Here is a 14816-nt window from a genome sequence, read left to right as displayed (position 1 = left end):
TGGAGTCAGAGGTGTGATATGTCCACTCCTATATAAACAAAAACATGAATAAAAGCATGGAAAAAATTCCATTTAATGCAACATAAAAACAGCACATAGAAATGCTGGAGACCATAAAATGGCTGAATCCAGGAAAGCCAAAATAACAAAGCCTCATAAACTGTGCTGTCCTGTTTCTTCAGGTGGACAAAAGGACTTCTGACACTGTTGCTTGTTTCTTTGAGGGAAATTCCCAGCAACGGGAACTGAAGCACTGTGGTCAGATCGTCGTGTTTGTGGGACTTACTCTCTCCAAGTTTTCCTGCCAATTTGTTAGAACATATTTCTTGATTAAAGCTATGTTGAAATTGTATACCAGCTGCCAAACTATTTTCAAGTCAGCTTGTAAAGTTTTCACTCCTACAGCACATATCTTTCCTGTGAGGATTTGCAACCATGAGAACTATCATTTAAGATACTTGCATTTATAAGCATGAAAGTGTAATTTCCCATAAAATAAATGCTAAGTGGTCATTTTCATTGAAAGTATCCTAACAGACAACTGTAACAATGTGGTTTTGAAACGCTCTGTAAATTAAGTCTTTGGTGGGTCACACTATGGGAATTTTAAGTCAAAATACTCAAGCACATAAGGCAAGATATGACCTATATACCTGCATATACCTATATGCAGGTGACTCACCTCAAATGTCAGAAGATACCTGTTCATCTCAGAGACCCTATTCACACTAGTCCAACATACATGGGCCAAGGATGCTTTCCATATGAGCCTCTGAATCTGTCTTCCTTTCTTCTCTCTGGCTCACTTTAAAATAGGAAGTAACAGCTGCTTTACAAGCCATAAGAAGGCAGTCAGGCAGCTCTGGTGACACGAAAGGGAGCCTTGGTGCTGTCTTCCCTTTCCCAGGCTGCCAACCTGGATACAGGTTCATGGGTTATATACTAGTCCACTCCTTGTGCTGACTCCCTGAGTTATTCCAGACCCAGGAGATGCTACCTAAAAACAGCTGAATCAGTAGACATCCCACTGTACAGCTCTCCGTGACAGCCAGCATCATCTTGCAAGCATACATGTAAACTCAGCTCCTGTGTCCGTGGCCTCAGCAGAGAGGCACAACCTGTGTCACAGTCTTTTGTGCATGAGATCAGACCCTTGAGTGTGTTTATGAAACATGTGCCCATTGTAACATACTGTAAAGTTTGAGACAGTCAATTTATTCAGATGCAGTGGTGATTTTTCTCCAGGGGCAAACATCACAAACATTTTAGAGAATAAATTTCTAGATCTCTTTATGAGCTTAGATAGGATGTATAATTGAATAAAAATGAGATTATACCATAAAAGATGTTCTGTAACCTGATTTTTAACTTAAAGTATGTTATTTAAATGTTTCTATTATAAATAAATATAAATCTATTTTGTTGTATTTTAATGGATGTACTCCATTCTACTAAGGATTTGCCCCATGTTTACCACCCAACCTTCTAATAAACATTTAGGTTATTGCCATGTTTATGCTATATCCACACAATTGAAATAAACTTTTTTTTATTTTTGCACTTTTTAAAAATATCAAATATTCATTTAACACTTAATACATATAGACTTAATTATTATTAATTAATTAATTAATTAATTAAATTGTAAATGTAGTGAATTATTTTAAATTCCAAAACCTGAACATTTGGACTCACACAGTGTACACCTGTAATTAATGTCTTCAAGTTCTGGTTTTCTCGAATTACTTCCAGTAAGTTCGAAAGATTTTTTCAAAACCAACAATAAGTGTGGCTCTTCTCTCATCTGCTCGTGGAAGTCTGCACCAGCTACTGGGAGGTGGTGGCAGAGAGCAGGTCCTTGGGGCCTAGAAAAGTCCTGCAAAAATGTCTCTGTAGCCATCTCTTGAAGACCTGAAAGTAGGCAAAGTAATTCGGGCTCAAGCTGCCTTTTCTGCAAATGCTGCCAAGCCAGCAATTTCATCTGAAGCTTCTGCTCCCATCTCCAAGAGGGAAATCTCTTTACCGAACGCATCTGGAGCTCTCTTGGTACGTGGGCCTGAGTTTTAATGAAGAAGACATCCCTGCAAATAGAGCCTTGGTCCCTGGAGCATCAGATCAGGGGCAGCTGGTAGCAAGACCTTCCAGCAGGAATGTGGTGGCTCCCATAACTGGCAACGATGTTGGACTTTGTGGAGCATAAGTTAAGCATGGGTTTGGGGAAGTCATTTTGTGTAAGGACCAAGATGGAGAAATTAGGCTCAGGCTTAAATCAGTAATAATAGTAGTAGTGGTGTATTTGTTCAGCTGGTCCAGGCAAAATCTCCTGCCTGATTGGTTGGTCTGAAATTTGGAGACCACGTACTCCAGATCAGCTTGGAAAACTGTGCAGAGGCCGGAGCGCGATGAAGCACAAGGCCTTTGAGAGAAGATTACTGACTGTCCAGGATGTTCCAGGACAGGCCCTCCGAACAGATTCCAGGACAGGCCCTCTGAACGGACAATCACCTTGTGTGAAGGTAGTACTGGACATGTTGGCTTTATCTTTAAAAATGGAAAGATGGAGCATCTGGGTGGCTCAGTCTGTTAAGCATCTGACTTTGGTTCGGGTCACTATCTCAGGGTTCGTGAGTTCGAGCTCCATGTCCAGCTCTGTGCTGACAGCTCAGAGCCTGGAACCTGCTTCGGATTCTGTATCTCCTTCTCTCTCTGCCCCTCCCCTGCTTGTGCTCTGTCTCTCAAAAATAAATAAACATTAAAAAAATAAAAAATAATAAAAATAAAAATGGAAAGATAACACCCATAGTGAAAGATAGTTCAGCAGCCAGAATCGGTCTTCTCACAGAACACAGCATCTGTGAAGTTAGTGGGCACAATGTCATTGAGTTGAAGGACTCTCAAACTGCAAACATATGGTCAACATCTGAGACTATAGTTACTATTACAACCATGCCTACTTTTATCTTTGAATATATTATTCAAATACAATATCCATTTTATATTATTAAATGGATGGCACCAAGCATTATGAAAAGCCTGATGGATCACACCATTCCTGAGGTTTAAAAATCATGGCACAGTCGAGGAGGGGTGCCTGGGTAGCTCAGTTGGTTAGTGTCCAACTTTGGCTCAGGTCTCATGGATCATGGGTTTGAGCTCTGAGTCAGTCTCTGTGTGGACAGCTCAGAGCCTGGAGCCTACTTCAGATTCTCTGCCTGCCTCTCTGCCCCTCCCCCGCTCATGCGTGCTCTCTCTCTCTCTCTCAAAATAAAATAAACTTAAAAAAAATCATGGCACAATGGAAGCAAACAAAATGGTAGTGACTCTTTATCCTAATTTTTTTTTCTTTTTGGTTTATGCCTATTCCATTTTAATTAAATATGTATAAATAAAGTTAAAAAAAAATAACTTAGCTTTTCCTGATCCACTATTCTACTTTGAGCTACTTTGAGCTACTTTCCCAGCATGTGCTTCCGTATTTCATACACACACACACACACACACACACACACGTTCCTGGTATAAACTAGTCTAGGGTTCTATTGTTCTGTCATTCACATACTTTTGAAATTGCTAAAACTAACACAACCAAGAAAACTTCTTCTTAGTATTAACGGTTTTCTTGCAAAGAAGCTACTTTATGTGCATGTTTCTCCTACCATAAGAGTAGTCAACAGCAAAGTCCTCAAAGTATTGGAACACATTCTTAGACAGTCTAACGACCTAATTGCTGTTAGACTGAAGGTAAGAACATGGTGTCTAAGGAATTGTTGGAGTGTCAGACAAGGACTTCCAAAAATCTGAAATCCCAATCTTCTGTTCACTATACCTTCCCTAAACTGTTTTGTTTATATGATAGTTTATATGTGAATTGTCATGGTTCACATAACCTTGGTAGAGCCTTACTGGGCAGCAAAAGTCTCCTCTTCTCGCCCATACTTTCCACTGGATGCCACCATCTTTAAAATTTGCTGCCATGGAATTACTTCAAACCTGAGAGGTAATTTTAAGTCCTGAAGTATCTGGTACAAGTCAGGCTTCTGGGAACAATTTCTACTTATTTATAACACTGTAAAGGGGAAGAATATCTATTTCTACCTCAGATATCCTGATATTTTCTCTATTACTTACTTGTCCTGTTAGGAATTCCAACACTTTAGGACTGAATCATAACTCTGATATTGTCTAGTTGATGATTCCAAAATAAGCTAATCATTAATTACCAATGAGTTTATTTTTTAAAAAACAAATTCCAGATCTGGGTTTCTGATTCAGCATGTTCTTTGAAACTCCCCCAATAGATTCAAATAAGCACCCAGGTTTGAGAGTCACCAACACAGGACAATCCTGCCACTTAGAGTCAGGAAACTGAAACACCATGGTCATTCAGCTCTGAACCCTGCTGGGACAGACTGGGAGACACACGGCAAGGTCTGCTGCAATTTAGGACCAGCATCTCCCCCCATTGGCCAACAGACAGCCTGTGTTTACCCTGAAGGCTAGTGCCCAAGGCTGCAAAAAATTTCAAATACAGGAGAGCCTAGGTGGCTCCGTTGGTTAAGCATCTGACTGTTGATTTTGGCTCAGGTCATGATCTCACGGTTTGGGAGATCAAGCCCTGCATCAGACTCTGAGCTGACAGCACAGAGACTGCTTGGGACTCTCTCTCCTTCTCTCTCTGCCCCTCCCCCACTGGCGTGCACATGCACGGTCTCTCTCTCTCTCTCTCCCTCAAAATAAAGAAATAAACTTAAACATTTTTCAAATATATTAACATTTTGCAGTGACAAAGTGGTAGAGTTGAATTAGCGCTCAGGTATCCCTGCCATGAATGCAGTGGTGAGTATTCATTATATGGAAGTGGACACTACTTTCCCTGCAAAGTTCTGTTTGCTTGCTACCTGGTGACCAGAACAAATTTTGTTTGTGCTTATTGAATAGCTAATTAATGTGTTGGCAAAGCATTATCTCGCCTTTATCATTCCCAATAATTAAATTTGGTAATCCTGATTGGTGGTGTGTCTTGTAAACTGGAAAATTAGTGAGAAGAGAAAAAAATCTAACAGCTGAGTGTAGTTCGCTTGAGGAGAAATCACTTGGGCATTAGGAGGTATGACGTCTTATCACCAAAACAGAAAGCTGGCAGCTGAAGGTAAGATCATACAAGCTGGTTTGCCCAGAGAGTCCCCATTTATATCTGTTGTCTTAAGTGTAATTATTCATGTGGCCTCTTTCACTTTCTAAAGTCTCCTGGTTTAGATAACAAACTATTTGGTCACGTTATTCCTAAAGTATTTTGTAGATTTCAAAATATTCAGCACCATTGAGAGGTCTGTGGGTAAAAGACGTTCCAGCAGAAGCAAGGTGATCCAGGCCATGGCAGCTTCACCCCACTGGTGCAAGGATTCATTTGGTAACAGGACTGAACAAGGAGGGGCTTCTCTGGGTCTCTTGCTCCATGCAAATTCCTCTGGAGTCATGGGCTTGGGTTTTCTGAAGACCATTTTCTGAAGTTTGGAGGACTGCTTTTCAGTAGAAAGTAAATGTAGTTCACTAGAGCTACATTCCTCACCTGGAATCCCCAAATATTCTTAATTTGGATTCTTCCAAGATAGTAGCCTTATAATTGGAGCTAACATGTACTAGTGCCTGCCTTAGGCTACTTGGTGAGTGTTCCATGTGCCTGGCCTCATTCACCCTGACAGTGATGCTTATGAGTTAGGTGCTCCTATGATTCCCATCTCGTAAGTGAGAATAGGAGGCTCAGAGAAGCAACTTGCCTTACATCACAGATCTGGTAAGTGATAAAGTCAGGATTTGGATGGGAAGGATTGGAGAAAGAGAAAGAAAGAGGTAGAGTGCGGGAAAAGAGATTGGAGGGAAATTTAATAGGTCACAGAAATTAGAGTTGAACAAGCAAGCTTCAGGAAGGCCAGCAATCAGGGTAGAGATGAGAACCTAAACATTCATTCAATAACCAGGTATTTGGTTTTCACTATATTCCATGAGCTCCGCTAAGTTCTCAGGCTCTGTCTGCTCAAGAAGGCACAGTGTCTGCAGTGGGGACAGTCAACCAGGGAGGCAATCACAGCCTCATTTGGGGTGTGTTGTGGTGAAGGTTGGTTCCAAGAAAGGTACACATGTAAACTGAGGTAAGAGTGAGGAGGCAGTCATAGACAGTTTCCTAAGGGAACCCCCAGCTGAGAAGAAGGAGATAAAATAAGTAAAAGTTATCCAGTAGAAGACAGAAGAAAGTGCAGTCAAGGAAGTAGACCACCAGAGTCTAGAGCTGTCAACAGGGTGACCCCAGTAGGGAGCTGCAGGAGGGAAGATGTGCAGAATCAGGAGGTGGCCCAGGCAACGGTGGCTCAGACAGGGGACGTCCACTGCTCGCTCACGTCTGCGATGCCCACACCCAGGACGCCATTTGGTGTGGGACACAAGAAAAGTTTGAGAAATGAATGGCAGAATGAATAACTAAATGGATGGTTGAATACATGATCAGAACTGGTGTTCGCATGTTGAGACATAAACCTCCAAAGGTGAAAAGCATATAAACAGGTTTTTAAAAAGTCATGGAAAGCCAATCTGAAGAATCTACATGGTCAGCAGCCTGGGTAGGGGTGGGGGGGAGGGATAAGGCTGCTTTTTTTTTTTTTTATTGTCCCTCCATACCTCTGCCAGTTTTATTAAAACTTCTCTAAAATACCTGGTGATAGAGAACTCCAGAAGGAGAAGAGAGGATCATTTTCTTTTTTCCCCATTCTCTGGTCCTAGCACTGCCCAGGTCCTGTTGGTTCTCTATGTTTGCCTTTTCCAGGGCAGAGGTGGTTAACACAGGCTTTGCTGGCATGGCTGTGCCTCTCTTGTGTGGACCTAGGTAAGCGCCAGAGACCCTCTCGGCTCTCACTGGTGAAGTGAAAGATCGGGTTGTTTTTCAGACCTAATGAGGTGTGGGCTGAAAGCTGCTTAGCATAGGGCTTGCCACATAGTAGTACCTTTTAGTTGTAGCTAATGATGCACATCAGCTCTGCTTTCACACAGTTACCATTATTTCAGTGAATAAATTCAGAGAAAGACATTGGCCACATTCATTAATGCTTTCCAGGGCAAGTTGTTCTCTAACAGCACAGGTCTGGTGGCATTTGTTTGACAAATTGCTAGGCACTAGCCCTGAGCAATATTTTGTAACTATTGCCACTTCTGAAAAACAAACTTAAAAACAATTGCTGTGGGGAAAACACCTTGTTTTGCCTTTAGTTTCACAAGGTTGACTGTGGCCAGAAATCAGCAGGACTTACAGCCACCAGGGACACAGCCTGCCTGGGCCACCAAGACCAGGACACCTGGAGCATAGGTGGGTGAAGTGAGGTGCCTCAGAGAAGGCCATCCCAGCAGATCAAAGCCTGAGCACTCATAGTACAAAACAGTTTTACCACAGGCCAAGGAAGTGTGAAAACAGGTGCCTACTGCAGTAAGAAAGAAAAAGTCTGTGTGATGCTTCTTTGGAGAATAGGCAATTTTAGTATGAAATGAAATATCCTGTTTCAATGAGCCACAAAAATGTGCCTTTGTGAGCACACAGGCCCCTCCTGCCTCTGCCAGCAACATTTGTGATTGCAATGCATCGTAAGAAGCCCAGCCCTTATTTTGTTCTGAGCAGAAATATATCATTTAGCAAGTGTCAACTCTGACAGTTCCTTTTGGAGAATGTCCGGGAACTTTCCATGCCATTTAGCACTATGACAGAAATAGGACACCACGAGATTAGGCAGTGAGCAGAGAGGAAGCATCCTGAAGAAAGATGGTCCAAACCAAGGTGAACTGTTAGGATCTAAGCCTCCTGAAGGATGGATGAAGGATTTCGTAGGAAATTTCCAGTGACTGAGAAGCATCGACATCTGACAATTACTCTCAGCACAAGTATCACTGAACGTTTACTGTGAGTCATTTCACTTCATGCCCACAGTCACCTGTTGCTGCTTTCTGCTCTCTACTTCAAGGCTGTGTAACAGTGGTTAGAAGCATAGAGCATTCAGATTCTGCCCCTTTTATCTGCTCAAAACCTTGGAGTCTCAGTTTCTTCATCTGTAAGGTGGGGATAACAATACTCCCTACCTCAAAGAGCTGATACAAAGATGAAGTGAGTAAACAGAAGTACAGCACTTGGAAAATGCCCACAAGCTGTTGAAAGTTACTAGACACCTGAAGCTGAGACCATACAGGACATGCCCAAAGTAACACTGACAGGAAGGGGAAGAACCAAAATTTAAGCCCCAGGAGGTCCAACTCCAGAGAAGTCTCTCTCAACCACTCTACTGTCTTGTGAGAAAATGTCCAAAGATGAAATTAAATCCTTCAAGCCAATAACTGTTCACTGAGTGCGTGGAATTCTAACCCCTGTGAGGTCAGGGACCACGTCTTACTTACATTCATATCCTGAGCCTATTGTAGAGTCAGGTGTGGGAGAGATGAGAGACTGTGGATCTTACAGGACGTAGACAGGAAAACAAGACACAATTCTGGAAGGAGTTTCGACTCTGGGCCGACTCACACAGACTGTGCCCAAGTGTAACCAAGAGCCAGAAAATATCAAATGAGCACAGGTTGCTGTGACTTGCTGTGTGTAAAAGAGATTTCTTAACTGAAGGGAGACTGTGCCAGAGTCCCCAGAGATCGTCTCTTTCAGCAGAAAGTTAGAGTATTTACTTATCCTTCTCTTCTTTGCTCTTATATAAATAAGAGTCCTTCTAACTGAGTTTTGGTTAACATCATTAATGGCCTAGAACTTAGAGAATGAGAAGAGAGACCTCTGCTAAAGAGTTGCGTGAAGGATTGTACTTCTCAGGGAACAATAGACTGAGGGCAAACTCACCTGGATTGCAGACCAAGCTTTGTCTCTAAATAATTATAGGACTTTGGCAAATCCCTTGGCCTTCTGTCAAAGGAAAGAGTTGAAAGACTTTCCTCACAAGTCTTCCTACCTAAAATTTCTAGAATTATTTGACTGATGAGTATAAAGGATATCTATTAAAATGGCTAAGAGGACTTTGAGGGGCGCCTGGGTGGCTCAGTTGGTTAAGTGTCCAACTGTCCGTTTCAGTTCAGGTCATGATCTCATGGTTTCAGGAATTCAAGACCCCGTTGGGCTCTGCACTGACAGCATGGAGCCTGCTTGGGATTCTCTCTCTCTCTCTCTCTCTCTCTCTCTCTCCCTCTCTCTCTGCCCCTTCCCCACTCACACTGTCTCTGTCTCTCTCAAAATAAATAAATAAACTTAAATTAAAAAAATGGCTAAGAGGACTTCGAAAAACATGCTTGACTCTGGACGTTGAAAGGTCAGAAATAGTGAGCTGGCAATTCTGAACTCCACAGCACTCTTCTGTGCTTTCCCGCAAACGTGTCTCTTCTAGGTGGTGTTGGATGAAAACAGTTCTGTTCTTTTCATGGCTCTGATTCTACAAAACTCTTCTTCTAGATATGAGCTGGATACAATCAGAATTTGAGTATTATCTACATTACTCATTAGAGTTCTATTTCTAGTTCATCAAGTTCCTGTGTCTTCTGTTTTGCTAAAAATAAGTCCAACAGCAGGCGTTGTCTTTCTTAAAGACAAATATCATTTTATATTCACTGCATAGCAAGGTTACTCAGTAACTACATCTAGTGGATTTCTTAAAACATTGCTATTCCATTTTTGTCCATAGTAGACAGACTGAAGTACAAAAGGAAAACATATAAAATAGTGCAGTTTATGAATTCAGTGCTTCAAACTCTTACTGCATGAGAAATCCTTGACAGCTTCATTTATTTTGTGTTTGGGTGAGAGGGTTGTTTCTCACATTTAAAACATTCTTTTGCAACAGAAATTATTGAACACTCTTGATATGATGTTGCCAGTGATATTTAAATTTCAAATGTGCCTGCAGAAGACGGTCACAGTCTTGACTCAGTGGAATTGTTAAATCTAGCTTCTGTTCACTTACTCCGCTCTAACGACAGCCCCTACTTGTTGAAAAACTAATACACATTTCGGGATGTGCTCTGTGCTGATACCTTTGTTGCCTCACAGCAACCCCACAGCAGGGGTACAAGTTATCCCCGTCCTGCACCAAGAACACTGGGGCCCTAATGATTTGGGCAAGCTTTCCTCCAGGCCAGGTAGCAGCTGCCAGGAGATGGTGTTAGGATGCTTTTCCAGATTGTCTGAGCATTTTCACTTCCCCATGCTGCATTCCAGGGTCTAGGATTGCGTCTTGGGTCAGGAACACAAACAATATTTGACAAGTTGTTCTATGTAACACCTTACGTAGTTTTGGAGCTGATAGATAAACATACCTGGAATGTAAAGTAAACAGTGGGTGGAAATGTGTAATTGCTCCCCCTGTGCTGGGAGTGCCTGACTCTGGTAAACCTCTCTCCCGCCACAAGGACAAGAGAGCCACTAACCCTCTCAGGCTGCAGGTGTGTGCACAACCACAGCTCACTTCTCTGTGTGACTAGATTCTGTTGGGTGCTCAGGGGCCGAAGACAGCTGTCCCTCTGCCCACAAAGCCTCCGGCTTCAGCCCTGGGATGTTTAACTTACACATGCCACAGGGGGCTACTTCTAATTGACACGTTCATAAGACAACACTCGTCATGCATCTCCGGACCAGCTATGAACCGGTCTGCGGTCAGCCTGGTGCTTCCTTTTGAACCCAGCGTGATATTGCCAGATCCTGACCACCTCATAGCCCTGAAGGGAGATCCGAGCCCTTGGTCTGGCTCCCCTGATGTTCCTGGTCCCAGTGCTGACTTGACAGTGTTCAGTGGTGGGTCTTTTGTGAGAAACACAGGGAAAGAGAAGGACATAGTGCAGTAGTCAGTCTCCATGAGGCTTTAGGGGGCTATGTACTCCTCGACATAAAATCAGCACAAGGGCCAGAATTCCCAGCTGTTATGCAAGCCGCTACATTAGCCACTGGTCTTACAGTGAAAACCTACAAGGATGGTTAATATGTTTGGGAACTGTCACGCCATGAGCCAAATTTGGAAGAATAGACTTTCTGATGTTGGTGGGAACTAAAATACTACTTGGGAAATTACTGATTTATTAGAGTCATTGCAATTTCCCAAAGAGATTTGCATAATGCATGCTGGAGAGAAGACAAGAAGCTAAAGGAGGTGGATTTGCAGAACAAGCCGTAAAGGGCCCAAAAAGGTTTGAACTGGAGAAACTGAGGCCCCGTTACCTCTGCTCAGGCACTCTACATTAGCTTCAGCAACGTGCAACCATCCCGGAGTTAGAAAGGTGGAAACCGAGGGGAGCGGTGGACACCAGAGGAAAACAGGAATTACCCGATGGGATTAGTCCTGCCTCCCAGCTGTTGAATGCTTCGTGGTTTTTTTCACACCAACAACCAACAAACTCATTCATACAAAAGAATATACTGGAAATCTTGGAATCTTACCACACTTGTAATAGGGTCAAAGTAATTCAGGAGGTAATCTCTTACTGTGCCTGATTTATAAATAATATCTTTACCATAAATGTGTATGTGTAGGGAAAACAGAATATGCATAAGGTTTGCTACTAGCCATGGTTTCAGGAATCCACTGAGTGTATTAGATAGAACCATTGTCCCTCAGATAAGGGGGATGACTGTATCATTCTAATTACCTAGAATCCAATAGCAGGAGTAATTTTGGTTCTATGGTAATTTAGGGGCTCTCTAAAGCCCTAAAGATACCTATAACTTACCATACCCCGTATCATCTCCAGGATCTGGACAGTTGGAAAGATTAAATCATATACCCTAAAGAATTCTTTCATTAATGAATGTCAAGCCAATGACTTAATGGTGGCCCAGGGTGTTGCTATTGGGTCTATAAAAATACACTCGCTCCTTCTAGCAAGCTACTTTCCCTCTGAGTCAATGTTTGGAGATCTATGAATTCATAATTTAATTATACTCCTTACCTGATACAAGGGAAGACACTTGTGATCATATACTACAAGTCTGCTTGTTTCCATAACTCTCGAGGCCATCACTTGGCCAAATGCTGGCAAGTCTCCCCCCAGAGACGGCTGGGAGAGCCAGGTTACACACAGTGGCTCCAGTGACAGGCTGGATAAGATAAACCCTACTAGATGGTGCTGATAACTCACATGAACACCAAAGTGAAGGAGACACACAACTTGGCACAAGTGGCTATAATTCCCTTTAAGTATCTCCAGGTTAAATGTTCCAGACAGTAACCTCCAAGTCAGGTACTTATAATTAAGAATAATCCTTAAATGTTATAAATCTAAGCAGATATATAGAACCTATCCACTTATAAAAAATTAATAAAAATGAGAATAATATTTATGAGTTTTTAAAAATTAGAAAGCAATACTGTCAACAGTTTAATTATGAACTGTCCACTTGTGTGATGCATCTGAAAACAAAGCAGCAACATAAATATGAACTATTAAAATGTTTATGTTCTTTGGGTTACTAAATCCACCCCACAATATCAATCCAAATTAAATGATCAGATTTGCTTACACATGTTTATATGAAGATATATAGCAAAAAGAAAGTGAAGAAGCAAAGTTATTAAAGGCTCCCCCCAAATAAAGAAGTGGCTTAAATAAATTATGTTCTTATTAAATGATATTTGATTTAGCCAATAAATATTGTTAATATTTTTGATGTATAGGAAGTGTTCATAACATAATGTGAAGCAAGAAAGCAAGAGACAAAATAGAATACAAAGTGTAGTCTGGAAGAAATCCTGCCAAATGCTGACGGTAATTACTTTTCAGATGGGGGTCCCTGTTCAAGGGGAATCCCTGCCCTGCCACATCTGGGAGGTCAGGAAGCAAAATGGAAAATTCCTCCTTCCTCTGCTTTCCCTTCTATCCAGGCCCCTAACACATTGGATTATACCCACTGGAGTGAGCTTTCTGTTTTACTTAGTTCACAGATTTGAGTGCCAATCTCATCCGGAAACACCCTCACAGACACACCCAGGAATAATGTTTAACTGGGTGCCTCTTGGCCTCATCAAGTTGGCACGTAAAGTTAACCATCAGGGGTTATTAATTAGAGAAGCAGACATTACATAAAAGCAGGTGCGGAAGGTAAATAATGAAAGTTCAACCTGTATCAGAAAAGTCATAAAACTAACCCAATACCTGCTAAAATGTTCAGTGTTTTATTCCATGGACCAGGATTATTTTGGTTGGCCAAACTGAAGAATAAATAGGCTATAACAATTAAATAGCCACACAAAATACAACTTACAATCTAGCTAATTACTTTCTATTGGTTCTTACACAGGAGTGAACTTTTCATGCAGGCCAATATCCAGAATGATCCCCAGAAGCAAGGCTATTGCTGCAATGAGTCAAGGCCATGAGTCCCAGAGTAAGAACCAGACACAGAAAGACCACCTGCATGCAAACACAGAACTCCAAATCTAATGCTGGTCATGGTTGAAGAAGAAAAGTGCCACCCATCTTTTCCTTCTAGATCAATTTTTGGTTGACTTTTTTGTCTTGGAAACCTTTTCCTTTTGTGAATATGGAATGGTGACCTATTTGCTTTAATTCTCTTTAGCTGGTTTTCATGAACTAATACTAATGAGGAGCACACTAAATTCTGGGGACAGACATGTAAATGCCAACGCGTCCTTGCCCCACACAGTACACATTACCTCGCACACACGGAAAGTCTGTCGATTAATTTGAGATGATCTTGGTCCTACCATTTAAGTGTAAAAAAGTGCAGGATCATGGCTCCGTCTTACCCAGGTGAATTCTCACTCAAGTGTATTTTGGACCAAAGCCCACAAGATATAAGTATGACAGTCTGAATGCCGGTGAGCCTGCGGCCATGTGTGCCAGCTCTAGCACCACATCTCTGGCCTCCACATGCCAGCTCCAGCTCTTGCTGGTGACAGGGATTTGGCATGCCATTTAAATTTTTTTTTCAGCGTTTTTATTTATTTTTGGGACAGAGAGAAACAGAGCATGAACGGGGAGGGGCAGAGAGAGAGGGAGACACAGAATCGGAAACAGGCTCCAGGCTCCGAGCCATCAGCCCAGAGCCCGACGCGGGGCTCGAACTCACGGACCGCGAGATCGTGACCTGACTGAAGTCGGACGCTTAACCGACTGCGCCACCCAGGCGCCCCTGGCATGCCATTTAAATCAGCGTCTCCAGTTCCCTCCATTCAGCACATGGAAAGTTCTCGCAGCCTCTGCACATGGTTGGCGCTTTGCTAATATCACACCTTAGTCAAGTTAGCACCTCAAAGCCCTGGGCTCGAAAGATGAGAATTGACGTGGAGAATATGGAGTTCAAGGTCAGGTTTTCGTCTAGGTTAAACTATCTAAACTGGGTTTAAACTCCACCTCTTTTGCTCAATGCTAAATTACTTGGAATACTATAAGCCCACCTTCATCTGTAAAAGAAGAATAACAAGTAAACGGGTTACAATGAGGACAAAATGAGATAATATCTGTAAGACACGAAGAACAGGTTAGCACATAGCATGTGTTATCTTAGCTGTGAAATCCAAGCTAAGGGTTACTCCTGAGTTGCTATATTGTGTGACTATTAACTATAAAGAGTATAAGAAGAAATAATTGCTTCTTGGCTACTGAACTTCAAATTTTTAAGTAATAACATAGATATTACAGACTTAAATAGAAAACAAGAGTTTTTGTAAGCCCAGCCACAGCCTAAAAAAGCAGACACTTCAACAAATGGAACATCACCATCAATCTTATTTCTGAATTTAATCTTCACAGGAATTCTAAATCAATAGCAGTGAGAGTAATCCTAT

General features: G+C 42.0%; 1 pseudogene; it reads left to right on the top strand.

Annotated features, from left to right (window-relative positions):
- Nucleotides 1-1884: 1884 nt before the first annotated feature.
- Nucleotides 1885-3063, top strand: LOC125158335 (syntenin-1-like; annotated as a pseudogene).
- Nucleotides 3064-14816: the final 11753 nt, after the last annotated feature.

Source organism: Prionailurus viverrinus, unplaced genomic scaffold, assembly GCF_022837055.1.
Source record: "Prionailurus viverrinus isolate Anna unplaced genomic scaffold, UM_Priviv_1.0 scaffold_33, whole genome shotgun sequence".
Taxonomy (NCBI): domain Eukaryota; kingdom Metazoa; phylum Chordata; class Mammalia; order Carnivora; family Felidae; genus Prionailurus; species Prionailurus viverrinus.
The sequence above is the reverse complement of the archived record's forward strand: the minus strand, read 5'-3'. Positions and strand labels throughout refer to the sequence as shown.